This window comes from Nematolebias whitei, chromosome 1 (assembly GCF_014905685.2).
Source record: "Nematolebias whitei isolate Nwh7 chromosome 1, NemWhi1, whole genome shotgun sequence".
In the NCBI taxonomy this organism is placed as follows: domain Eukaryota; kingdom Metazoa; phylum Chordata; class Actinopteri; order Cyprinodontiformes; family Rivulidae; genus Nematolebias; species Nematolebias whitei.
This window is the reverse complement of record NC_056498.1, coordinates 57,680,616-57,681,086: the sequence shown is the minus strand read 5'-3', so window position 1 is coordinate 57,681,086 and position 471 is coordinate 57,680,616.

Genomic DNA, 471 nt, shown 5'->3' with positions numbered 1-471 from the left:
CAGACGCTCGTGTTCATCCCATCAGCTGAGAACACATTCAGTGAGCTTCACTTTCGGTTTACGTCTCGTTTCTGAAACACGGTAACTGGCGGCGCAGTCGGTCGGTGGAGCCGGTCAGGTCCGAGCGAGGCGGGGACCATGCATATCCATGTGTGAAGAAAGAAACAGAACTATAAACTATTTATGAAGCACGACTGTGGCAAAAACGAGGAAAAGATCATAATTTTTTTTCAAAGAATTCAATCCAGACTTTGTGGATAACCTCTAAACCCTTTTCCATCCAAAATTATTGAAATATAGTTTCTTCTGAGTTCTCCTGAACATATGTAGTACTGTTATTGCTCGTTAGAAAAACTAAATCAGCTCGAGTACCACGCACACGTACTGGCATTTAAATCTACGAAGTGGCACCAGAACAAAGCTAAAGCAACAGGACACAAAACGTTATCAACTGAACTTAATTTAGTTTGT